We start from the raw sequence: 22,213 nt of genomic DNA on the forward strand, positions 1-22,213 counted from the left end.
GTTGCAATGTAGCACTGCAGTGCCGAAACGAGAGCTTGAAAGCCTTGCATGTGCATTCGTTCAGAGCTGATGTCAGTTCGGAGGGCATTTGCGCAATAACTTACGTCCATTTAAACTCTGCCACTCAGCCATTTCCATTGCCGATGCAAATGCTATTGAAGTCAGACAGTCATTTTGGAAATAGGTTTCACATAGAAAACATCTCTGCTGCACGTAAACTGTTGGAACGCGCAGACAAGAGAGGTGTTTTAGACAATTGTCACTGTAGTATGTGGAAAGTGTGAACATGCCGTGCCTTGGGCACTTGGGGGGTGTTGCTCAGTGGTAGAGCATTTGACTGCAGATCAAGAGGTCCCCAGTTCAAATCTGGGTGCCCCCTTTGCCCGTGAGCAGTGCATCGAGGATCTGCCGTTCACCCCTCTGCACCGGGAACTCTGTGGAAGGGGTGTTTTCTTCCCGCATTCAACGACCACGGCAAAGTTCCTTCTGTGATGAACAGCTGAAGGACACGAAGATCCGTGTTGCCTCGTGAGATGTTGCAATGTAGCACTGCAGTGCCGAAACGAGAGCTTGAAAGCCTTGCATGTGCATTCGTTCAGAGCTGATGTCAGTTCGGAGGGCATTTGCGCAATAACTTAGGTCCAATTAAACTCTGCCACTCAGCCATTTCCATTGCCGATGCAAATGCTATTGAAGTCAGACAGTCATTTTGGAAATAGGTTTCACATACAAAACATCTCTGCTGCACGTAAACTGTTGAAAGGCGCAGACAAGAGAGGTGTTTTAGACAATTGTCACTGTAGTATGTGGAAAGTGTAAACATGCAGTGCGTTGGGCACATGGGGGGGTGTAGCTCAGTGGTAGAGCATTTGACTGCAGATCAAGAGGTCCTCAATTCAAATCTGGGTGCCCCCTTTACACGTGAGCAGTGCATCGAGGATCTGCCGTTTACCCCTCTGCACAGGGAACACCTTGGAAGGGGTGTTTTCTTCCCGTATTCAACGACCACGGCAAAGTTCCTTCTGTGATGAACAGCTGAAGGACACGAAGATCCGTGTTGCCTCGTGAGATGTTGCGATGTTGCAATGTAGCACTGCAGTGCCGAAACGAGAGCTTGAAAGCCTTGCATGTGCATTCGTTCAGAGCTGATGTCAGTTCGGAGGGCATTTGCTCAATAACTTAGGTCCAATTAAACTCTGCCACTCAGCCATTTCCATTGCCGATGCAAATGCTATTGAAGTCAGACAGTCATTTTGGAAATAGGTTTCACATACAAAACATCTCTGCTGCACGTAAACTGTTGAAAGGCGCAGACAAGAGAGGTGTTTTAGACAATTGTCACTGTAGTATGTGGAAAGTGTGAACATGCAGCGCATTGGGCACATGGGGGGGTGTAGCTCAGTGGTAGAGCATTTGACTGCAGATCAAGAGGTCCCCAGTTCAAATCTGGGTGCCCCCTTTGCACGTGAGCAGTGCATCGAGGATCTGCCGTTTACCCCTCTGCACAGGGAACACCTGGGAAGGGGTGTTTTCTTCCCGCATTCAACGACCACGGCAAAGTTCCTTCTGTGATGAACAGCTGAAGGACACGAAGATCCGTGTTGCCTCGTGAGATGTTGCAATGTAGCACGGCAGTGCCGAAACCAGAGCTTGAAAGCCTTGCATGTGCATTCGTTCAGAGCTGATGTCAGTTCGGAGGGCATTTGCGCAATAACTTACGTCCATTTAAACTCTGCCACTCAGCCATTTCCATTGCCGATGCAAATGCTATTCAAGTCAGACAGTCATTTTGGAAATAGGTTTCACATACAAAACATCTCTGCTGCACGTAAACTGTTGAAAGGCGCAGACAAGAGAGGTGTTTTAGACATTTGTCACTGTAGTATGTGGAAAGTGTGAACATGCAGTGCGTTCCCCAACTGGGGGGTGTAGCTCTGTGGTAGAGCATTTGACTGCAGATCAAGAGGTCCCCAGTTCAAATCTGGGTGCCCCCTTTACACGTGAGCAGTGAATCGAGGATCTGCCGTTTACCCCTCTGCACAGGGAACACCTTGGAAGGGGTGTTTTCTTCCCGCATTCAACGACCACGGCAAAGTTCCTTCTGTGATGAACAGCTGAAGGACACGAAGATCCGTGTTGCGTCGTGAGATGTTGCAATGTAGCACTGCAGTGCCGAAACGAGAGCTTGAAAGCCTTGCACGTGCATTCGTTCAGAGCTGATGTCAGTTCGGAGGGCATTTGCGCAATAACTTACATCCATTTAAACTCTGCCACTCAGCCATTTCCATTGCCGATGCAAATGCTATTGAAGTCAGACAGTCATTTTGGAAATAGGTTTCACATACAAAACATCTCTGCTGCACGTAAACTGTTGAAAGGCGCAGACAAGAGAGGTGTTTTAGACAATTGTCACTGTAGTATGTGGAAAGTGTGAACATGCAGTGCGTTGGGCCCATGGGGGGGTGTAGCTCAGTGGTAGAGCATTTGACTGCAAATCAAGAGGTCCCCAGTTTAAATCTGGGTGTCACCTTTACACGTGAGCAGTGCATCGAGGATCTGCCGTTCACCCCTCTGCACCGGGAACTCCTTGGAAGGGGTGTTTTCTTCCCGCATTCAACGACCACGGCAAAGTTCCTTCTGTGATGAACAGCTGAAGGACACGAAGATCCGTGTTGCCTCGTGAGATGTTGCGATGTTGCAATGTAGCACTGCAGTGCCGAAACGAGAGCTTGAAAGCCTTGCATGTGCATTCGTTCAGAGCTGATGTCAGTTCGGAGGGCATTTGCTCAATAACTTAGGTCCAATTAAACTCTGCCACTCAGCCATTTCCATTGCCGATGCAAATGCTATTGAAGTCAGACAGTCATTTTGGAAATAGGTTTCACATACAAAACATCTCTGCTGCACGTAAACTGTTGAAAGGCGCAGACAAGAGAGGTGTTTTAGACAATTGTCACTGTAGTATGTGGAAAGTGTAAACATGCAGTGCGTTGTGCGCCTGGGGGGTGTAGCTCAGTGGTAGAGCATTTGACTGCAGATCAAGAGGTCCCCAGTTCAAATCTGGGTGCCCCCTTTACACGTGAGCAGTGCATCGAGGATCTGCCGTTCGCCCCTCTGCACCGGGAACTCCTTGGGAAGGGGTGTTTTCTTCCCGCATTCAACGACCACGGCAAAGTTCCTTCTGTGATGAACAGCTGAAGGACACGAAGATCCGTGTTGCCTCGTGAGATGTTGCGATGTAGCACTGCAGTGCCGAAACGAGAGCTTGAAAGCCTTGCATGTGCATTCGTTCAGAGCTGATGTCAGTTCGTAGGGCATTTGCGCAATAACTTACGTCCAATTAAACTCTGCCACTCAGCCATTTCCATTGCCGATGCAAATGCTATTCAAGTCAGACAGTCATTTTGGAAATAGGTTTCACATACAAAACATCTCTGCTGCACGTAAACTGTTGAAAGGCGCAGACAAGAGAGGTGTTTTAGACAATTGTCACTGTAGTATGTGGAAAGTGTGAACATGCAGTGCGTTGGGCACATGGGGGGGTGTAGCTCAGTGGTAGAGCATTTGACTGCAGATCAAGAGGTCCCCAGTTCAAATCTGGGTGCCCCCTTTGCACGTGAGCAGTGCATCGAGGATCTGCCGTTCACCCCTCTGCACAGGGAACACCTTGGAAGGGGTGTTTTCTTCCCGCATTCAACGACCACGGCAAAGTTCCTTCTGTGATGAACAGCTGAAGGACACGAAGATCCGTGTTGCCTCGTGAGATGTTGCGATGTTGCAATGTAGCACTGCAGTGCCGAAACGAGAGCTTGAAAGCCTTGCATGTGCATTCGTTCAGAGCTGATGTCAGTTCGGAGGGCATTTGCGCAATAACTTACGTCCATTTAAACTCTGCCACTCAGCCATTTCCATTGCCGATGCAAATGCTATTGAAGTCAGACAGTCATTTTGGAAATAGGTTTCACATAGAAAACATCTCTGCTGCACGTAAACTGTTGGAACGCGCAGACAAGAGAGGTGTTTTAGACAATTGTCACTGTAGTATGTGGAAAGTGTGAACATGCCGTGCCTTGGGCACTTGGGGGGTGTTGCTCAGTGGTAGAGCATTTGACTGCAGATCAAGAGGTCCCCAGTTCAAATCTGGGTGCCCCCTTTGCCCGTGAGCAGTGCATCGAGGATCTGCCGTTCGCCCCTCTGCACCGGGAACTCTGTGGAAGGGGTGTTTTCTTCCCGCATTCAACGACCACGGCAAAGTTCCTTCTGTGATGAACAGCTGAAGGACACGAAGATCCGTGTTGCCTCGTGAGATGTTGCAATGTAGCACTGCAGTGCCGAAACGAGAGCTTGAAAGCCTTGCATGTGCATTCGTTCAGAGCTGATGTCAGTTCGTAGGGCATTTGCGCAATAACTTAGGTCCAATTAAACTCTGCCACTCAGCCATTTCCATTGCCGATGCAAATGCTATTGAAGTCAGACAGTCATTTTGGAAATAGGTTTCACATACAAAACATCTCTGCTGCACGTAAACTGTTGAAAGGCGCAGACAAGAGAGGTGTTTTAGACAATTGTCACTGTAGTATGTGGAAAGTGTGAACATGCAGTGCGTTGGGCACATGGGGGGGTGTAGCTCAGTGGTAGAGCATTTGACTGCAGATCAAGAGGTCCCCAGTTCAAATCTGGGTGCCCCCTTTACACGTGAGCAGTGCATCGAGGATCTGCCGTTCACCCCTCTGCACAGGGAACACCTTGGAAGGGGTGTTTTCTTCCCGCATTCAACGACCACGGCAAAGTTCCTTCTGTGATGAACAGCTGAAGGACACGAAGATCCGTGTTGCCTCGTGAGATGTTGCGATGTTGCAATGTAGCACTGCAGTGCCGAAACGAGAGCTTGAAAGCCTTGCATGTGCATTCGTTCAGAGCTGATGTCAGTTCGGAGGGCATTTGCGCAATAACTTACGTCCATTTAAACTCTGCCACTCAGCCATTTCCATTGCCGATGCAAATGCTATTGAAGTCAGACAGTCATTTTGGAAATAGGTTTCACATACAAAACATCTCTGCTGCACGTAAACTGTTGAAAGGCGCAGACAAGAGAGGTGTTTTAGACAATTGTCACTGTAGTATGTGGAAAGTGTGAGCATGCAGCGCGTTCCGCAACTGGGGGGTGTAGCTCAGTGGTAGAGCATTTGACTGCAGATCAAGAGGTCCCCAGTTCAAATCTGGGTGCCCCGTTTACACGTGAGCAGTGCATCGAGGATCTGCCGTTTACCCCTCTGCACAGGGAACACCTGGGAAGGGGTGTTTTCTTCCCGCATTCAACGACCACGGCAAAGTTCCTTCTGTGATGAACAGCTGAAGGACTCGAAGATCCGTGTTGCGTCGTGAGATGTTGCAATGGAGCACGGCAGTGCCGAAACCAGAGCTTGAAAGCCTTGCATGTGCATTCGTTCAGAGCTGATGTCAGTTCGGAGGGCATTTGCGCAATAACTTACGTCCATTTAAACTCTGCCACTCAGCCATTTCCATTGCCGATGCAAATGCTATTGAAGTCAGACAGTCATTTTGGAAATAGGTTTCACATAGAAAACATCTCTGCTGCACGTAAACTGTTGAAAGGCGCAGACAAGAGAGGTGTTTTAGACAATTGTCACTGTGGTATGTGCAAAGTGTGAACATGCAGTGCGTTGGGCACTTGGGGGGTGTAGCTCAGTGGAAGAGCATTTGACTGCAGATCAAGAGGTCCCCAGTTCAAATCTGGGTGCCCCCTTTACACGTGAGCAGTGCATCGAGGATCTGCCGTTCACCCCTCTGCACCGGGAACTCCTTGGAAGGGGTGTTTTCTTCCCGCATTCAACGACCACGGCAAAGTTCCTTCTGTGATGAACAGCTGAAGGACACGAAGATCCGTGTTGCCTCGTGAGATGTTGCGATGTTGCAATGTAGCACTGCAGTGCCGAAACGAGAGCTTGAAAGCCTTGCATGTGCATTCGTTCAGAGCTGATGTCAGTTCGGAGGGCATTTGCGCAATAACTTACGTCCAATTAAACTCTGCCACTCAGCCATTTCCATTGCCGATGCAAATGCTATTGAAGTCAGACGGTCATTTTGGAAATAGGTTTCACATACAAAACATCTCTGCTGCACGTAAACTGTTGAAAGGCGCAGACAAGAGAGGTGTTTTAGACAATTGTCACTGTAGTATGTGGAAAGTGTAAACATGCAGTGCGTTGGGCACATGGGGGGGTGTAGCTCAGTGGTAGAGCATTTGACTGCAGATCAAGAGGTCCTCAATTCAAATCTGGGTGCCCCCTTTACACGTGAGCAGTGCATCGAGGATCTGCCGTTTACCCCTCTGCACAGGGAACACCTTGGAAGGGGTGTTTTCTTCCCGCATTCAACGACCACGGCAAAGTTCCTTCTGTGATGAACAGCTGAAGGACACGAAGATCCGTGTTGCCTCGTGAGATGTTGCGATGTTGCAATGTAGCACTGCAGTGCCGAAACGAGAGCTTGAAAGCCTTGCATGTGCATTCGTTCAGAGCTGATGTCAGTTCGGAGGGCATTTGCTCAATAACTTAGGTCCAATTAAACTCTGCCACTCAGCCATTTCCATTGCCGATGCAAATGCTATTGAAGTCAGACAGTCATTTTGGAAATAGGTTTCACATACAAAACATCTCTGCTGCACGTAAACTGTTGAAAGGCGCAGACAAGAGAGGTGTTTTAGACAATTGTCACTGTAGTATGTGGAAAGTGTGAACATGCAGTGCGTTGGGCACATGGGGGGTGTAGCTCAGTGGTAGAGCATTTGACTGCAGATCAAGAGGTCCCCAGTTCAAATCTGGGTGCCCCCTTTGCACGTGAGCAGTGCATCGAGGATCTGCCGTTTACCCCTCTGCACAGGGAACACCTGGGAAGGGGTGTTTTCTTCCCGCATTCAACGACCACGGCAAAGTTCCTTCTGTGATGAACAGCTGAAGGACACAAAGATCCGTGTTGCCTCGTGAGATGTTGCAATGTAGCACGGCAGTGCCGAAACCAGAGCTTGAAAGCCTTGCATGTGCATTCGTTCAGAGCTGATGTCAGTTCGGAGGGCATTTGCGCAATAACTTACGTCCATTTAAACTCTGCCACTCAGCCATTTCCATTGCCGATGCAAATGCTATTGAAGTCAGACAGTCATTTTGGAAATAGGTTTCACATACAAAACATCTCTGCTGCACGTAAACTGTTGAAAGGCGCAGACAAGAGAGGTGTTTTAGACAATTGTCACTGTAGTATGTGGAAAGTGTGAACATGCAGTGCGTTCCCCAACTGGGGGGTGTAGCTCTGTGGTAGAGCATTTGACTGCAGATCAAGAGGTCCCCAGTTCAAATCTGGGTGCCCCCTTTACACGTGAGCAGTGAATCGAGGATCTGCCGTTTACCCCTCTGCACAGGGAACACCTTGGAAGGGGTGTTTTCTTCCCGCATTCAACGACCACGGCAAAGTTCCTTCTGTGATGAACAGCTGAAGGACACGAAGATCCGTGTTGCGTCGTGAGATGTTGCAATGTAGCACTGCAGTGCCGAAACGAGAGCTTGAAAGCCTTGCACGTGCATTCGTTCAGAGCTGATGTCAGTTCGGAGGGCATTTGCGCAATAACTTACATCCATTTAAACTCTGCCACTCAGCCATTTCCATTGCCGATGCAAATGCTATTGAAGTCAGACAGTCATTTTGGAAATAGGTTTCACATACAAAACATCTCTGCTGCACGTAAACTGTTGAAAGGCGCAGACAAGAGAGGTGTTTTAGACAATTGTCACTGTAGTATGTGGAAACTGTAAACATGCAGTGCGTTGGGCCCATGGGGGGGTGTAGCTCAGTGGTAGAGCATTTGACTGCAAATCAAGAGGTCCCCAGTTTAAATCTGGGTGTCACCTTTACACGTGAGCAGTGCATCGAGGATCTGCCGTTCACCCCTCTGCACCGGGAACTCCTTGGAAGGGGTGTTTTCTTCCCGCATTCAACGACCACGGCAAAGTTCCTTCTGTGATGAACAGCTGAAGGACACGAAGATCCGTGTTGCCTCGTGAGATGTTGCGATGTTGCAATGTAGCACTGCAGTGCCGAAACGAGAGCTTGAAAGCCTTGCATGTGCATTCGTTCAGAGCTGATGTCAGTTCGGAGGGCATTTGCGCAATAACTTAGGTCCAATTAAACTCTGCCACTCAGCCATTTCCATTGCCGATGCAAATGCTATTGAAGTCAGACAGTCATTTTGGAAATAGGTTTCACATACAAAACATCTCTGCTGCACGTAAACTGTTGAAAGGCGCAGACAAGAGAGGTGTTTTAGACAATTGTCACTGTAGTATGTGGAAAGTGTAAACATGCAGTGCGTTGTGCGCCTGGGGGGTGTAGCTCAGTGGTAGAGCATTTGACTGCAGATCAAGAGGTCCCCAGTTCAAATCTGGGTGCCCCCTTTGCACGTGAGCAGTGCATCGAGGATCTGCCGTTCGCCCCTCTGCACCGGGAACTCCTTGGAAGGGGTGTTTTCTTCCCGCATTCAACGACCACGGCAAAGTTCCTTCTGTGATGAACAGCTGAAGGACACGAAGATCCGTGTTGCCTCGTGAGATGTTGCAATGTAGCACTGCAGTGCCGAAACGAGAGCTTGAAAGCCTTGCATGTGCATTCGTTCAGAGCTGATGTCAGTTCGTAGGGCATTTGCGCAATAACTTACGTCCAATTAAACTCTGCCACTCAGCCATTTCCATTGCCGATGCAAATGCTATTGAAGTCAGACAGTCATTTTGGAAATAGGTTTCACATACAAAACATCTCTGCTGCACGTAAACTGTTGAAAGGCGCAGACAAGAGAGGTGTTTTAGACAATTGTCACTGTAGTATGTGGAAAGTGTGAACATGCAGTGCGTTGGGCACATGGGGGGTGTAGCTCAGTGGTAGAGCATTTGACTGCAGATCAAGAGGTCCCCAGTTCAAATCTGGGTGCCCCCTTTACACGTGAGCAGTGCATCGAGGATCTGCCGTTCACCCCTCTGCACAGGGAACACCTTGGAAGGGGTGTTTTCTTCCCGCATTCAACGACCACGGCAAAGTTCCTTCTGTGATGAACAGCTGAAGGACACGAAGATCCGTGTTGCCTCGTGAGATGTTGCGATGTTGCAATGTAGCACTGCAGTGCCGAAACGAGAGCTTGAAAGCCTTGCATGTGCATTCGTTCAGAGCTGATGTCAGTTCGGAGGGCATTTGCGCAATAACTTACGTCCATTTAAACTCTGCCACTCAGCCATTTCCATTGCCGATGCAAATGCTATTGAAGTCAGACAGTCATTTTGGAAATAGGTTTCACATACAAAACATCTCTGCTGCACGTAAACTGTTGGAACGCGCAGACAAGAGAGGTGTTTTAGACAATTGTCACTGTAGTATGTGGAAAGTGTGAACATGCCGTGCCTTGGGCACTTGGGGGGTGTTGCTCAGTGGTAGAGCATTTGACTGCAGATCAAGAGGTCCCCAGTTCAAATCTGGGTGCCCCCTTTGCCCGTGAGCAGTGCATCGAGGATCTGCCGTTCGCCCCTCTGCACCGGGAACTCTGTGGAAGGGGTGTTTTCTTCCCGCATTCAACGACCACGGCAAAGTTCCTTCTGTGATGAACAGCTGAAGGACACGAAGATCCGTGTTGCCTCGTGAGATGTTGCAATGTAGCACTGCAGTGCCGAAACGAGAGCTTGAAAGCCTTGCATGTGCATTCGTTCAGAGCTGATGTCAGTTCGTAGGGCATTTGCGCAATAACTTAGGTCCAATTAAACTCTGCCACTCAGCCATTTCCATTGCCGATGCAAATGCTATTGAAGTCAGACAGTCATTTTGGAAATAGGTTTCACATACAAAACATCTCTGCTGCACGTAAACTGTTGAAAGGCGCAGACAAGAGAGGTGTTTTAGACATTTGTCACTGTAGTATGTGGAAAGTGTGAGCATGCAGCACGTTCCCCACCTGGGGGGTGTAGCTCAGTGGTAGAGCATTTGACTGCAAATCAAGAGGTCCCCAGTTCAAATCTGGGTGCCCCCTTTACACGTGAGCAGTGCATCGAGGATCTGCCGTTCACCCCTCTGCACCGGGAACTTCTTGGAAGGGGTGTTTTCTTCCCGCATTCAACGACCACGGCAAAGTTCCTTCTGTGATGAACAGCTGAAGGACACGAAGATCCGTGTTGCCTCGTGAGATGTTGCGATGTTGCAATGTAGCACTGCAGTGCCGAAACGAGAGCTTGAAAGCCTTGCATGTGCATTCGTTCAGAGCTGATGTCAGTTCGGAGGGCATTTGCGCAATAACTTACGTCCAATTAAACTCTGCCACTCAGCCATTTCCATTGCCGATGCAAATGCTATTGAAGTCAGACAGTCATTTTGGAAATAGGTTTCACATACAAAACATCTCTGCTGCACGTAAACTGTTGAAAGGCGCAGACAAGAGAGGTGTTTTAGACAATTGTCACTGTAGTATGTGGAAAGTGTGAACATGCAGTGCGTTGGGCACATGGGGGGGTGTAGCTCAGTGGTAGAGCATTTGACTGCAGATCAAGAGGTCCCCAGTTCAAATCTGGGTGCCCCCTTTGCACGTGAGCAGTGCATCGAGGATCTGCCGTTCACCCCTCTGCACAGGGAACACCTTGGAAGGGGTGTTTTCTTCCCGCATTCAACGACCACGGCAAAGTTCCTTCTGTGATGAACAGCTGAAGGACACGAAGATCCGTGTTGCCTCGTGAGATGTTGCGATGTTGCAATGGAGCACGGCAGTGCCGAAACGAGAGCTTGAAAGCCTTGCATGTGCATTCGTTCAGAGCTGATGTCAGTTCGGAGGGCATTTGCGCAATAACTTACGTCCATTTAAACTCTGCCACTCAGCCATTTCCATTGCCGATGCAAATGCTATTGAAGTCAGACAGTCATTTTGGAAATAGGTTTCACATACAAAACATCTCTGCTGCACGTAAACTGTTGAAAGGCGCAGACAAGAGAGGTGTTTTAGACAATTGTCACTGTAGTATGTGCAAAGTGTGAACATGCAGCATGTTATCCGCCTGGGGGGTGTAGCTCAGTGGTAGAGCATTTGACTGCAGATCAAGAGGTCCCCAGTTCAAATCTGGGTGCCCCCTTTACACGTGAGCAGTGCATCGAGGATCTGCCGTTCACCCCTCTGCACCGGGAACTTCTTGGAAGGGGTGTTTTCTTCCCGCATTCAACGACCACGGCAAAGTTCCTTCTGTGATGAACAGCTGAAGGACACGAAGATCCGTGTTGCCTCGTGAGATGTTGCAATGTAGCACTGCAGTGCCGAAACGAGAGCTTGAAAGCCTTGCATGTGCATTCGTTCAGAGCTGATGTCAGTTCGGAGGGCATTTGCGCAATAACTTACGTCCAATTAAACTCTGCCACTCAGCCATTTCCATTGCCGATGCAAATGCTATTGAAGTCAGACAGTCATTTTGGAAATAGGTTTCACATACAAAACATCTCTGCTGCACGTAAACTGTTGAAAGGCGCAGACAAGAGAGGTGTTTTAGACAATTGTCACTGTAGTATGTGGAAAGTGTGAGCATGCAACGTGTTGTCCGCCTTGGGGGTGTAGCTCAGTGGTAGAGCATTGGACTGCAGATCAAGAGGTCCCCAGTTCAAATCTAGGTGCCCCCTTTACACGTGAGCAGTGCATCGAGGATCTGCCGTTCACCCCTCTGCACAGGGAACACCTGGGAAGGGGTGTTTTCTTCCCGCATTCAACGACCACGGCAAAGTTCCTTCTGTGATGAACAGCTGAAGGACTCGAAGATCCGTGTTGCGTCGTGAGATGTTGCAATGGAGCACGGCAGTGCCGAAACCAGAGCTTGAAAGCCTTGCATGTGCATTCGTTCAGAGCTGATGTCAGTTCGGAGGGCATTTGCGCAATAACTTACGTCCATTTAAACTCTGCCACTCAGCCATTTCCATTGCCGATGCAAATGCTATTGAAGTCAGACAGTCATTTTGGAAATAGGTTTCACATACAAAACATCTCTGCTGCACGTAAACTGTTGAAAGGCGCAGACAAGAGAGGTGTTTTAGACAATTGTCACTGTAGTATGTGCAAAGTGTGAACATGCAGTGCGTTGGGCCCTTGGCGGGGTGTAGCTCAGTGGTAGAGCATTTGACTGCAGATCAAGAGGTCCCCAGTTCAAATCTGGGTGCCCCCTTTACACGTGAGCAGTGCATCGAGGATCTGCCGTTCACCCCTCTGCAACGGGAACTCCTTGGAAGGGGTGTTTTCTTCCCGCATTCAACGACCACGGCAAAGTTCCTTCTGTGATGAACAGCTGAAGGACACGAAGATCCGTGTTGCCTCGTGAGATGTTGCAATGTAGCACTGCAGTGCCGAAACGAGAGCTTGAAAGCCTTGCATGTGCATTCGTTCAGAGCTGATGTCAGTTCGGAGCGCATTTGCGCAATAACTTACGTCCATTTAAACTCTGCCACTCAGCCATTTCCATTGCCGATGCAAATGCTATTGAAGTCAGACAGTCATTTTGGAAATAGGTTTCACATACAAAACATCTCTGCTGCACGTAAACTGTTGAAAGGCGCAGACAAGAGAGGTGTTTTAGACAATTGTCACTGTAGTATGTGGAAAGTGTAAACATGCAGTGCGTTGGGCACATGGGGGGGGGTGTAGCCAAGTGGTAGAGCATTTGACTGCAGATCAAGAGGTCCTCAGTTCAAATCTGGGTGCCCCCTTTACACGTGAGCAGTGCATCGAGGATCTGCCGTTTACCCCTCTGCACAGGGAACACCTTGGAAGGGGTGTTTTCTTCCCGCATTCAACGACCACGGCAAAGTTCCTTCTGTGATGAACAGCTGAAGGACACGAAGATCCGTGTTGCGTCGTGAGATGTTGCAATGTAGCACTGCAGTGCCGAAACGAGAGCTTGAAAGCCTTGCACGTGCATTCGTTTAGAGCTGATGTCAGTTCGGAGGGCATTTGCGCAATAACTTACATCCATTTAAACTCTGCCACTCAGCCATTTCCATTGCCGATGCAAATGCTATTGAAGTCAGACAGTCATTTTGGAAATAGGTTTCACATACAAAACATCTCTGCTGCACGTAAACTGTTGAAAGGCGCAGACAAGAGAGGTGTTTAAGACAATTGTCACTGTAGTATGTGCAAAGTGTGAACATGCAGTGCGTTGGGCCCATGGGGGGGTGTAGCTCAGTGGTAGAGCATTTGACTGCAAATCAAGAGGTCCCCAGTTTAAATCTGGGTGTCACCTTTACACGTGAGCAGTGCATCGAGGATCTGCCGTTCACCCCTCTGCACCGGGAACTCCTTGGAAGGGGTGTTTTCTTCCCGCATTCAACGACCACGGCAAAGTTCCTTCTGTGATGAACAGCTGAAGGACACGAAGATCCGTGTTGCCTCGTGAGATGTTGCGATGTTGCAATGTAGCACTGCAGTGCCGAAACGAGAGCTTGAAAGCCTTGCATGTGCATTCGTTCAGAGCTGATGTCAGTTCGGAGGGCATTTGCGCAATAACTTAGGTCCAATTAAACTCTGCCACTCAGCCATTTCCATTGCCGATGCAAATGCTATTGAAGTCAGACAGTCATTTTGGAAATAGGTTTCACATACAAAACATCTCTGCTGCACGTAAACTGTTGAAAGGCGCAGACAAGAGAGGTGTTTTAGACAATTGTCACTGTAGTATGTGCAAAGTGTGAACATGCAGTGCGTTGGGCCCTTGGCGGGGTGTAGCTCAGTGGTAGAGCATTTGACTGCAGATCAAGAGGTCCCCAGTTCAAATCTGGGTGCCCCTTTTACACGTGAGCAGTGCATCGAGGATCTGCCGTTCACCCCTCTGCAACGGGAACTCCTTGGAAGGGGTGTTTTCTTCCCGCATTCAACGACCACGGCAAAGTTCCTTCTGTGATGAACAGCTGAAGGACACGAAGATCCGTGTTGCCTCGTGAGATGTTGCAATGTAGCACTGCAGTGCCGAAACGAGAGCTTGAAAGCCTTGCATGTGCATTCGTTCAGAGCTGATGTCAGTTCGGAGCGCATTTGCGCAATAACTTACGTCCATTTAAACTCTGCCACTCAGCCATTTCCATTGCCGATGCAAATGCTATTGAAGTCAGACAGTCATTTTGGAAATAGGTTTCACATACAAAACATCTCTGCTGCACGTAAACTGTTGAAAGGCGCAGACAAGAGAGGTGTTTTAGACAATTGTCACTGTAGTATGTGGAAAGTGTGAACATGCAGTGCGTTGGGCACATGGGGGGGTGTAGCTCAGTGGTAGAGCATTTGACTGCAGATCAAGAGGTCCCCAGTTTAAATCTGGGTGTCACCTTTACACGTGAGCAGTGCATCGAGGATCTGCCGTTCACCCCTCTGCACCGGGAACTCCTTGGAAGGGGTGTTTTCTTCCCGCATTCAACGACCACGGCAAAGTTCCTTCTGTGATGAACAGCTGAAGGACACGAAGATCCGTGTTGCCTCGTGAGATGTTGCGATGTTGCAATGTAGCACTGCAGTGCCGAAACGAGAGCTTGAAAGCCTTGCATGTGCATTCGTTCAGAGCTGATGTCAGTTCGGAGGGCATTTGCGCAATAACTTAGGTCCAATTAAACTCTGCCACTCAGCCATTTCCATTGCCGATGCAAATGCTATTGAAGTCAGACAGTCATTTTGGAAATAGGTTTCACATACAAAACATCTCTGCTGCACGTAAACTGTTGAAAGGCGCAGACAAGAGAGGTGTTTTAGACAATTGTCACTGTAGTATGTGCAAAGTGTGAACATGCAGTGCGTTGGGCCCTTGGCGGGGTGTAGCTCAGTGGTAGAGCATTTGACTGCAGATCAAGAGGTCCCCAGTTCAAATCTGGGTGCCCCTTTTACACGTGAGCAGTGCATCGAGGATCTGCCGTTCACCCCTCTGCACCGGGAACTCCTTGGAAGGGGTGTTTTCTTCCCGCATTCAACGACCACGGCAAAGTTCCTTCTGTGATGAACAGCTGAAGGACACGAAGATCCGTGTTGCCTCGTGAGATGTTGCAATGTAGCACTGCAGTGCCGAAACGAGAGCTTGAAAGCCTTGCATGTGCATTCGTTCAGAGCTGATGTCAGTTCGGAGCGCATTTGCGCAATAACTTACGTCCATTTAAACTCTGCCACTCAGCCATTTCCATTGCCGATGCAAATGCTATTGAAGTCAGACAGTCATTTTGGAAATAGGTTTCACATACAAAACATCTCTGCTGCACGTAAACTGTTGAAAGGCGCAGACAAGAGAGGTGTTTTAGACAATTGTCACTGTAGTATGTGGAAAGTGTGAACATGCAGTGCGTTGGGCACATGGGGGGGTGTAGCTCAGTGGTAGAGCATTTGACTGCAGATCAAGAGGTCCCCAGTTCAAATCTGGGTGCCCCCTTTGCACGTGAGCAGTGCATCGAGGATCTGCCGTTCACCCCTCTGCACCGGGAACTTCTTGGAAGGGGTGTTTTCTTCCCGCATTCAACGACCACGGCAAAGTTCCTTCTGTGATGAACAGCTGAAGGACACGAAGATCCGTGTTGCCTCGTGAGATGTTGCAATGCAGCACTGCAGTGCCGAAACCAGAGCTTGAAAGCCTTGCATGTGCATTCGTTCAGAGCTGATGTCAGTTCGGAGGGCATTTGCGCAATAACTTACGTCCATTTAAACTCTGCCACTCAGCCATTTCCATTGCCGATGCAAATGCTATTGAAGTCAGACAGTCATTTTGGAAATAGGTTTCACATACAAAACATCTCTGCTGCACGTAAACTGTTGAAAGGCGCAGACAAGAGAGGTGTTTTAGACATTTGTCACTGTAGTATGTGGAAAGTGTGAGCATGCAGCGTGCCCCCCACCTGGGGGGTGTAGCTCAGTGGTAGAGCATTTGACTGCAGATCAAGAGGTCCCCAGTTCAAATCTGGGTGCCCCCTTTACACGTGAGCAGTGCATCGAGGATCTGCCGTTCACCCCTCTGCACCGGGAACTTCTTGGAAGGGGTGATTTCTTCCCGCATTCAACGACCACGGCAAAGTTCCTTCTGTGATGAACAGCTGAAGGACACGAAGATCCGTGTTGCCTCGTGAGATGTTGCGATGTTGCAATGTAGCACTGCAGTGCCGAAACGAGAGCTTGAAAGCCTTGCATGTGCATTCGTTCAGAGCTGATGTCAGTTCGGAGGGCATTTGCGCAATAACTTACGTCCAATTTAACTCTGCCACTCAGCCATTTCCATTGCCGATGCAAATGCTATTGAAGTCAGACAGTCATTTTGGAAATAGGTTTCACATACAAAACATCTCTGCTGCACGTAAACTGTTGAAAGGCGCAGACAACAGAGGTGTTTTAGACAATTGTCACTGTAGTATGTGGAAAGTGTGAACATGCAGTGCGTTGGGCACATGGGGGGGTGTAGCTCAGTGGTAGAGCATTTGACTGCAGATCAAGAGGTCCCCAGTTCAAATCTGGGTGCCCCCTTTGCACGTGAGCAGTGCATCGAGGATCTGCCGTTCACCCCTCTGCACCGGGAACTTCTTGGAAGGGGTGTTTTCTTCCCGCATTCAACGACCACGGCAAAGTTCCTTCTGTGATGAACAGCTGAAGGACACGAAGATCCGTGTTGCCTCGTGAGATGTTGCAATGCAGCACTGCAGTGCCGAAACCAGAGCTTGAAAGCCTTGCATGTGCATTCGTTCAGAGCTGATGTCAGTTCGGAGGGCATTTGCGCAATAACTTACGTCCATTTAAACTCTGCCACTCAGCCATTTCCATTGCCGATGCAAATGCTATTGAAGTCAGACAGTCATTTTGGAAATAGGTTTCACATACAAAACATCTCTGCTGCACGTAAACTGTTGAAAGGCGCAGACAAGAGAGGTGTTTTAGACATTTGTCACTGTAGTATGTGGAAAGTGTGAGCATGCAGCGCGTTCCCCACCTGGGGGGTGTAGCTCAGTGGTAGAGCATTTGACTGCAGATCAAGAGGTCCCCAGTTCAAATCTGGGTGCCCCCTTTACACGTGAGCAGTGCATCGAGGATCTGCCGTTCACCCCTCTGCACCGGGAACTTCTTGGAAGGGGTGTTTTCTTCCCGCATTCAACGACCACGGCAAAGTTCCTTCTGTGATGAACAGCTGAAGGACACGAAGATCCGTGTTGCCTCGTGAGATGTTGCGATGTTGCAATGTAGCACTGCAGTGCCGAAACGAGAGCTTGAAAGCCTTGCATGTGCATTCGTTCAGAGCTGATGTCAGTTCGGAGGGCGTTTGCGCAATAACTTACGTCCAATTAAACTCTGCCACTCAGCCATTTCCATTGCCGATGCAAATGCTATTGAAGTCAGACAGTCATTTTGGAAATAGGTTTCACATACAAAACATCTCTGCTGCACGTAAACTGTTGAAAGGCGCAGACAAGAGAGGTGTTTTAGACAATTGTCACTGTAGTATGTGGAAAGTGTGAACATGCAGTGCGTTGGGTCCATGGGGGGGTGTAGCTCAGTGGTAGAGCATTTGACTGCAGATCAAGAGGTCCCCAGTTCAAATCTGGGTGCCCCCTTTGCACGTGAGCAGTGCATCGAGGATCTGCCGTTCACCCCTCTGCACCGGGAACTTCTTGGAAGGGGTGTTTTCTTCCCGCATTCAACGACCACGGCAAAGTTCCTTCTGTGATGAACAGCTGAAGGACACGAAGATCCGTGTTGCCTCGTGAGATGTTGCAATGTAGCACTGCAGTGCCGAAACGAGAGCTTGAAAGCCTTGCATGTGCATTCGTTCAGAGCTGATGTCAGTTCGGAGGGCATTTGCGCAATAACTTACGTCCAATTAAACTCTGCCACTCAGCCATTTCCATTGCCGATGCAAATGCTATTGAAGTCAGACAGTCATTTTGGAAATAGGTTTCGCATACAAAACATCTCTGCTGCACGTAAACTGTTGAAAGGCGCAGACAAGAGAGGTGTTTTAGACATTTGTCACTGTGGTATGTGGAAAGTGTGAGCATGCAGCGCGTTCCCCACCTGGGGGGTGTAGCTCAGTGGTAGAGCATTTGACTGCAGATCAAGAGGTCCCCAGTTCAAATCTGGGTGCCCCCTTTACACGTGAGCAGTGCATCGAGGATCTGCCGTTCACCCCTCTGCACCGGGAACTTCTTGGAAGGGGTGTTTTCTTCCCGCATTCAACGACCACGGCAAAGTTCCTTCTGTGATGAACAGCTGAAGGACACGAAGATCCGTGTTGCCTCGTGAGATGTTGCGATGTTGCAATGTAGCACTGCAGTGCCGAAACGAGAGCTTGAAAGCCTTGCATGTGCATTCGTTCAGAGCTGATGTCAGTTCGGAGGGCGTTTGCGCAATAACTTACGTCCAATTTAACTCTGCCACTCAGCCATTTCCATTGCCGATGCAAATGCTATTGAAGTCAGACAGTCATTTTGGAAATAGGTTTCACATACAAAACATCTCTGCTGCACGTAAACTGTTGAAAGGCGCAGACAAGAGAGGTGTTTTAGACATTTGTCACTGTGGTATGTGGAAAGTGTGAGCATGCAGCGCGTTCCCCACCTGGGGGGTGTAGCTCAGTGGTAGAGCATTTGACTGCAGATCAAGAGGTCCCCAGTTCAAATCTGGGTGCCCCCTTTACACGTGAGCAGTGCATCGAGGATCTGCCGTTCACCCCTCTGCACCGGGAACTTCTTGGAAGGGGTGTTTTCTTCCCGCATTCAACGACCACGGCAAAGTTCCTTCTGTGATGAACAGCTGAAGGACACGAAGATCCGTGTTGCCTCGTGAGATGTTGCAATGTCGCACTGCAGTGCCGAAACGAGAGCTTGAAAGCCTTGCATGTGCATTCGTTCAGAGCTGATGTCAGTTCGGAGGGCATTTGCCCAATAACTTACGTCCAATTAAACTCTGCCACCCAGCCATTTCCATTGCCGATGCAAATGCTATTGAAGTCAGACAGTCATTTTGGAAATAGGTTTCACATACAAAACATCTCTGCTGCACGTAAACTGTTGAAAGGCGCAGACAAGAGAGGTGTTTTAGACAATTGTCACTGTCGTATGTGGAAAGTGTAAACATGCAGTGCCTTGTGCGCGTGGGGGGTGTAGCTCAGTGGTAGAGCATTTGACTGCAGATCAAGAGGTCCCCAGTTCAAATCTGGGTGCCCCCTTTACACGTGAGCAGTGCATCGAGGATCTGCCGTTCACCCCTCTGCACCGGGAACTCCTTGGAGGGTGTGTTTTCTTCCCTCATTCAACGACCACGGCAAAGTTCCTTCTGTGATGAACAGCTGAAGGACACGAAGATCCGTGTTGCCTCGTGAGATGTTGCTATGTTGCAATGTAGCACTGCAGTGCCGAAACCGAGAGCTTGAAAGCCTTGCATGTGCATTCGTTCAGAGCTGATGTCAGTTCGGAGGGCATTTGCGCAAGAATGTACGTCCAATTAAACTCTGCCACTCAGCCATTTCCATTGCCGATGCAAATGCTATTGAAGTCAGACAGTCATTATGGAAATAGGTTTCACATACAAAACATCTCTGCTGCACGTAAACTGTTGAAAGGCGCAGACAAGAGAGGTGTTTTAGACAATTGTCACTATAGTATGTGGAAAGTGTGAACATGCAGTGCGTTGGGTCCATGGGGGGGTGTAGCTCAGTGGTAGAGCATTTGACTGCAGATCAAGAGGTCCCCAGTTCAAATCTGGGTGCCCCCTTTGCACGTGAGCAGTGCATCGAGGATCTGCCGTTCACCCCTCTGCACCGGGAACTTCTTGGAAGGGGTGTTTTCTTCCCGCATTCAACGACCACGGCAAAGTTCCTTCTGTGATGAACAGCTGAAGGACACGAAGATCCGTGTTGCCTCGTGAGATGTTGCAATGTAGCACTGCAGTGCCGAAACGAGAGCTTGAAAGCCTTGCATGTGCATTCGTTCAGAGCTGATGTCAGTTCGGAGGGCATTTGCGCAATAACTTACGTCCAATTAAACTCTGCCACTCAGCCATTTCCATTGCCGATGCAAATGCTATTGAAGTCAGACAGTCATTTTGGAAATAGGTTTCGCATACAAAACATCTCTGCTGCACGTAAACTGTTGAAAGGCGCAGACAAGAGAGGTGTTTTAGACATTTGTCACTGTGGTATGTGGAAAGTGTGAGCATGCAGCGCGTTCCCCACCTGGGGGGTGTAGCTCAGTGGTAGAGCATTTGACTGCAGATCAAGAGGTCCCCAGTTCAAATCTGGGTGCCCCCTTTGCACGTGAGCAGTGCATCGAGGATCTGCCGTTCACCCCTCTGCACAGGGAACACCTTGGAAGGGGTGTTTTCTTCCCGCATTCAACGACCACGGCAAAGTTCCTTCTGTGATGAACAGCTGAAGGACACGAAGATCCGTGTTGCCTCGTGAGATGTTGCGATGTTGCAATGTAGCACTGCAGTGCCGAAACGAGAGCTTGAAAGCCTTGCATGTGCATTCGTTCAGAGCTGATGTCAGTTCGGAGGGCATTTGCGCAATAACTTACGTCCATTTAAACTCTGCCACTCAGCCATTTCCATTGCCGATGCAAATGCTATTGAAGTCAGACAGTCATTTTGGAAATAGGTTTCACATACAAAACATCTCTGCTGCACGTAAACTGTTGAAAGGCGCAGACAAGAGAGGTGTTTTAGACATTTGTCACTGTGGTATGTGGAAAGTGTGAGCATGCAGCGCGTTCCCCACCTGGGGGGTGTAGCTCAGTGGTAGAGCATTTGACTGCAGATCAAGAGGTCCCCAGTTCAAATCTGGATGCCCCCTTTACACGTGAGCAGTGCATCGAGGATCTGCCGTTTACCCCTCTGCACAGGGAACACCTTGGAAGGGGTGTTTTCTTCTCGCATTCAACGACCACGTCAAAGTTCCTTCTGTGATGAACAGCTGAAGGACACGAAGATCCGTGTTGCGTCGTGAGATGTTGCAATGTAGCACTGCAGTGCCGAAACGAGAGCTTGAAAGCCTTGCATGTGCATTCGTTCAGAGCTGATGTCAGTTCGGAGCGCATTTGCGCAATAACTTACGTCCATTTAAACTCTGCCACTCAGCCATTTCCATTGCCGATGCAAATGCTATTGAAGTCAGACAGTCATTTTGGAAATAGGTTTCACATACAAAACATCTCTGCTGCACGTAAACTGTTGGAACGCGCAGACAAGAGAGGTGTTTTAGACAATTGTCACTGTAGTATGTGGAAAGTGTGAACATGCCGTGCCTTGGGCACCTGGGGGGTGTAGCTCAGTGGTAGAGCATTTGACTGCAGATCAAGAGGTCCCCAGTTCAAATCGGGGTGCCCCCTTTACACGTGAGCAGTGCATCGAGGATCTGCCGTTCACCCCTCTGCACCGGGAACTCCTTGGAAGGGGTGTTTTCTTCCCGCATTCAACGACCACGGCAAAGTTCCTTCTGTGATGAACAGCTGAAGGACACGAAGATCCGTGTTGCCTCGTGAGATGTTGCGATGTTGCAATGTAGCACTGCAGTGCCGAAACTGAGAGCTTGAAAGCCTTGCATGTGCATTCGTTCAGAGCTGATGTCAGTTCGGAGGGCATTTGCGCAATAACTTACGTCCAATTAAACTCTGCAACTCAGCCATTTCCATTGCTGATGCAAATGCTATTGAAGTCAGACAGTCATTTTGGAAATAGGTTTCACATACAAAACATCTCTGCTGCACGTAAACTGTTGAAAGGCGCAGACAAGAGAGGTGTTTTAGACAATTGTCACTGTAGTATGTGGAAAGTGTAAACATGCAGTGTGTTGTGCGCCTGGGGGGTGTAGCTCAGTGGTAGAGCATTTGACTGCAGATCAAGAGGTTCCCCAGTTCAAATCTGGGTGCCCCCTTTACACGTGAGCAGTGCATCGAGGATCTGCCGTTCACCCCTCTGCACCGGGAACTTCTTGGAAGGGGTGTTTTCTTCCCGCATTCAACGACCACGGCAAAGTTCCTTCTGTGATGAACAGCTGAAGGACACGAAGATCCGTGTTGCCTCGTGGGATGTTGCAATGTAGCACTGCAGTGCCGAAACGAGAGCTTGAAAACCTTGCATGTGCATTCGTTCAGAGCTGATGTCAGTTCGGAGGGCATTTGCGCAATAACTTACGTCCAT

The 22,213-nt window shown here is 49.0% G+C and overlaps 20 non-coding genes across 20 annotated transcripts; all 20 read left to right on the plus strand.

Annotated features, from left to right (window-relative positions):
* Window positions 1–1,387: 1,387 nt before the first annotated feature.
* Window positions 1,388–1,459, plus strand: trnac-gca (transfer RNA cysteine (anticodon GCA)). Its single transcript has one exon. It is a non-coding gene; the product is annotated as a tRNA-Cys (tRNA).
* Window positions 1,460–3,001: 1,542 nt separating this feature from the next.
* Window positions 3,002–3,073, plus strand: trnac-gca (transfer RNA cysteine (anticodon GCA)). Its single transcript has one exon. It is a non-coding gene; the product is annotated as a tRNA-Cys (tRNA).
* Window positions 3,074–3,538: 465 nt separating this feature from the next.
* On the plus strand, window positions 3,539–3,610 carry trnac-gca (transfer RNA cysteine (anticodon GCA)). Its single transcript has one exon. It is a non-coding gene; the product is annotated as a tRNA-Cys (tRNA).
* Window positions 3,611–4,617: 1,007 nt separating this feature from the next.
* Window positions 4,618–4,689, plus strand: trnac-gca (transfer RNA cysteine (anticodon GCA)). Its single transcript has one exon. It is a non-coding gene; the product is annotated as a tRNA-Cys (tRNA).
* Window positions 4,690–6,782: 2,093 nt separating this feature from the next.
* Window positions 6,783–6,854, plus strand: trnac-gca (transfer RNA cysteine (anticodon GCA)). The gene has a single exon. It is a non-coding gene; the product is annotated as a tRNA-Cys (tRNA).
* A 1,542-nt stretch (window positions 6,855–8,396) lies between these two features.
* Window positions 8,397–8,468, plus strand: trnac-gca (transfer RNA cysteine (anticodon GCA)). The gene has a single exon. It is a non-coding gene; the product is annotated as a tRNA-Cys (tRNA).
* A 463-nt stretch (window positions 8,469–8,931) lies between these two features.
* Window positions 8,932–9,003, plus strand: trnac-gca (transfer RNA cysteine (anticodon GCA)). Its single transcript has one exon. It is a non-coding gene; the product is annotated as a tRNA-Cys (tRNA).
* Window positions 9,004–10,009: 1,006 nt separating this feature from the next.
* Window positions 10,010–10,081, plus strand: trnac-gca (transfer RNA cysteine (anticodon GCA)). The gene has a single exon. It is a non-coding gene; the product is annotated as a tRNA-Cys (tRNA).
* A 472-nt stretch (window positions 10,082–10,553) lies between these two features.
* On the plus strand, window positions 10,554–10,625 carry trnac-gca (transfer RNA cysteine (anticodon GCA)). Its single transcript has one exon. It is a non-coding gene; the product is annotated as a tRNA-Cys (tRNA).
* A 471-nt stretch (window positions 10,626–11,096) lies between these two features.
* On the plus strand, window positions 11,097–11,168 carry trnac-gca (transfer RNA cysteine (anticodon GCA)). Its single transcript has one exon. It is a non-coding gene; the product is annotated as a tRNA-Cys (tRNA).
* A 4,233-nt stretch (window positions 11,169–15,401) lies between these two features.
* Window positions 15,402–15,473, plus strand: trnac-gca (transfer RNA cysteine (anticodon GCA)). The gene has a single exon. It is a non-coding gene; the product is annotated as a tRNA-Cys (tRNA).
* Window positions 15,474–15,936: 463 nt separating this feature from the next.
* On the plus strand, window positions 15,937–16,008 carry trnac-gca (transfer RNA cysteine (anticodon GCA)). The gene has a single exon. It is a non-coding gene; the product is annotated as a tRNA-Cys (tRNA).
* A 472-nt stretch (window positions 16,009–16,480) lies between these two features.
* Window positions 16,481–16,552, plus strand: trnac-gca (transfer RNA cysteine (anticodon GCA)). The gene has a single exon. It is a non-coding gene; the product is annotated as a tRNA-Cys (tRNA).
* A 463-nt stretch (window positions 16,553–17,015) lies between these two features.
* Window positions 17,016–17,087, plus strand: trnac-gca (transfer RNA cysteine (anticodon GCA)). The gene has a single exon. It is a non-coding gene; the product is annotated as a tRNA-Cys (tRNA).
* Window positions 17,088–17,559: 472 nt separating this feature from the next.
* Window positions 17,560–17,631, plus strand: trnac-gca (transfer RNA cysteine (anticodon GCA)). The gene has a single exon. It is a non-coding gene; the product is annotated as a tRNA-Cys (tRNA).
* Window positions 17,632–18,094: 463 nt separating this feature from the next.
* Window positions 18,095–18,166, plus strand: trnac-gca (transfer RNA cysteine (anticodon GCA)). The gene has a single exon. It is a non-coding gene; the product is annotated as a tRNA-Cys (tRNA).
* Window positions 18,167–18,637: 471 nt separating this feature from the next.
* On the plus strand, window positions 18,638–18,709 carry trnac-gca (transfer RNA cysteine (anticodon GCA)). The gene has a single exon. It is a non-coding gene; the product is annotated as a tRNA-Cys (tRNA).
* A 463-nt stretch (window positions 18,710–19,172) lies between these two features.
* trnac-gca (transfer RNA cysteine (anticodon GCA)) lies at window positions 19,173–19,244 on the plus strand. The gene has a single exon. It is a non-coding gene; the product is annotated as a tRNA-Cys (tRNA).
* A 473-nt stretch (window positions 19,245–19,717) lies between these two features.
* On the plus strand, window positions 19,718–19,789 carry trnac-gca (transfer RNA cysteine (anticodon GCA)). The gene has a single exon. It is a non-coding gene; the product is annotated as a tRNA-Cys (tRNA).
* A 463-nt stretch (window positions 19,790–20,252) lies between these two features.
* trnac-gca (transfer RNA cysteine (anticodon GCA)) lies at window positions 20,253–20,324 on the plus strand. The gene has a single exon. It is a non-coding gene; the product is annotated as a tRNA-Cys (tRNA).
* Window positions 20,325–22,213: the final 1,889 nt, after the last annotated feature.

Source organism: Hemiscyllium ocellatum, chromosome 32 (assembly GCF_020745735.1).
Source record: "Hemiscyllium ocellatum isolate sHemOce1 chromosome 32, sHemOce1.pat.X.cur, whole genome shotgun sequence".
Classification (NCBI taxonomy): domain Eukaryota; kingdom Metazoa; phylum Chordata; class Chondrichthyes; order Orectolobiformes; family Hemiscylliidae; genus Hemiscyllium; species Hemiscyllium ocellatum.